Raw genomic sequence first — 2,466 nt, 5'->3', positions numbered from 1 at the left:
GTAACTCTAAGTTTACCAATGATTCTCAGCTGAAAGAAACGTGCGGTTTAGTGATTTTATACGTTGGTTAAAAAACATTCTGATCAAATATAACACCAAGATTTTAGAGTTTGGACTGTACCACTGAAGAAAGGGACCCCAGAACCTGAACAACCTTAGAGGCTGTAGCATCTGGAGCAACAATAAGGATTCGGTCTTATCTTCATTAAGCTGCAAGAAATAGTTCGCCACCCAGTCCCTGATGGAAGAAAACCCTTGGAGCAGCACTGACACTTTGTTAGTCTCTTCCGGATTAAAAGAAACACACAGCTGGATGTCATCAGCATAGAAATTATAACAGAGATTTACAAATGGCCTAATTATGTAGCCTAGGGGAAGCATATACAACGCAAATGAAATCGGAACTAACACAGAGCCCTGCGGCACCCCACAACAATGGAGAGTCCTTCTGGAGGAAGCCGCAAGGTACCGATGGGCCCAAAGGGCTGCAGCCTCTGCCGTTAAAGAGGTAAAGCAGCAGGTATGGGAGAAGTCCAGAGAAGCCATGGAGAAGGAATTTCAGTCGGCACCAGGGTGATACTGGACCCCAAACACCACTCAGGAGGGGACACGGGGAACCATAAAGTGTGTGCAGTCAGGGTGGGATATGGTTTATCTCCTCTGAGGAGGTAATAGGTCGCTGATCAAAAGGGGGCAAAGAAAAGCCGGATATGCTCTGATCTCCTTATCTAAACGGATTTTAGAAGCTTTGCTACGTCAACACGTCCACCGTGGGGCTCGGACTGAAGAAAAACATCTGTCCTGTTTTAAGGACCTCGTGTTGCCGTGCCACATTGGGCCAGAGTCATGTCCAGCAAGCGGCACCTTCTCCCCATCAGCAGCTGCAGTGGCAGCCTAACATCTGGAAGCACTATCGAGGTTTACTACTCGGTGCAGCGGCCGAGGGTTCGACTCCGACCTGCAACCCTTTGCTGCATGTCTTCCCCCCCCCCCCCACCTTTAATGTCTTCAGCTGTCCTTTAAGTGTTCCGGACGGTTGGTGAATGGTGGACCCAAAACCCAGAGGTGGAAACTGAGGATAGTTACGATGATTTTATGAAATACTCCAAAATGCATAAACACAGCACCACCTGGTGGAGAAACGTTGCTGTTCCTCTAGATCTGGTTCATCTTACAACACGGGACAGAACAGAGGTCTATAAAGTCATATAAAGTGAAAAATATTGTTTAGGCCCAAAAGCCCGAGACTTTTTGTTTTGACATTTTTCAGTTTACCGTCACAGAGGAGGGAAGAAACTCACTCAACACAACTCATCTAACAGGGACTCCAGACCTTATTTTCCATAAAAAATGACTTAATAGTTGGCGATTCATTTAATACGAGAGACTATTTGAATAATAACAAGATTTCTTGTTTTAAATCTACGGCCATTTGTTCCCAGACAGAGTTTCTAACATGGAGCTTTAAAGTTGAGGCGATGCTACTTGACAAAGTAAGTTGAGTTGATGTGTGAGTGATGCAACCTCTCCAGGTGTTAGGAGATGTTACATCACTGCAGCTCACTGATGAAGTCCCTGAGGTCAAAGGTCATTCCAGCCTGTCAACACCTCTGGTCCCTGAGGTCTCTTCACCTTCGCCACAGTCTCCACTCCTTCCCTCTGAAGATAATTACAGTCAGAGCTGCTGGCCAGGGGGACCAATCAGCACGCTCCTCAGAGACTGGGGGGGGGGGGGTGGGTAATGACCTCCCATCACAACACAGAGACTGGGGGGAATGGCCTCCCATCAGACCGCTCTGTCACAACCTCAGGATGGACAGACTCATTTAAAAAATACATGACTTTTACTGGTTTATTTGAAGTGTAATATTTATATTTAAGTGTAGAATCAGAGGTCACTGTTGGGTTGAACCCTGCAAATATTAACTGAACTCACCCCCCTCCCCCTGTTAAATCCTTCAGCTTTTCATTCCGAACCAACCCTGAAAACTGTAAAAGAAGTGTGCAGACTGTGTTGGGCCAGACCACCAGGGGCTGGTCCACACCACTCGTCGACCCCTTTCTCACAGAACCTCTCAGCTGGATCCACGGCTGGTGGAACAAATTTAAAAATTGGTTTGGAATTCATAGAAGTATTAGAGCAGATGTGTCAAACTCGAGGACCGAGGGCCAAACCTTGTCCCTCTCAGATTTTGATCCGGCCTGCATATAACATAAGACAAGAAAACCTTTATTTGTCCCAAAATGTGGGAAATTACAGATATCAAATATTAATTTAGGTTCCCATTAAAGTTTGGCCGGCCTGGATGAGCCAAACCAAAGAGACGGGAGACTGTTTTAGAAACTGTAATTATGCAAAACTCAGATAATTTGAAAGATTTGACAAATGTGAGTCTGAGAAACGTGGACCAAACTGTAATAGAGGATATATGTGTGTGTGTGTGTGTGTGAGGGGGGGGGGGGGGG

This window comes from Etheostoma cragini, chromosome 3 (assembly GCF_013103735.1).
Source record: "Etheostoma cragini isolate CJK2018 chromosome 3, CSU_Ecrag_1.0, whole genome shotgun sequence".
In the NCBI taxonomy this organism is placed as follows: domain Eukaryota; kingdom Metazoa; phylum Chordata; class Actinopteri; order Perciformes; family Percidae; genus Etheostoma; species Etheostoma cragini.
Note: the sequence above shows the minus strand (reverse complement) of the source record.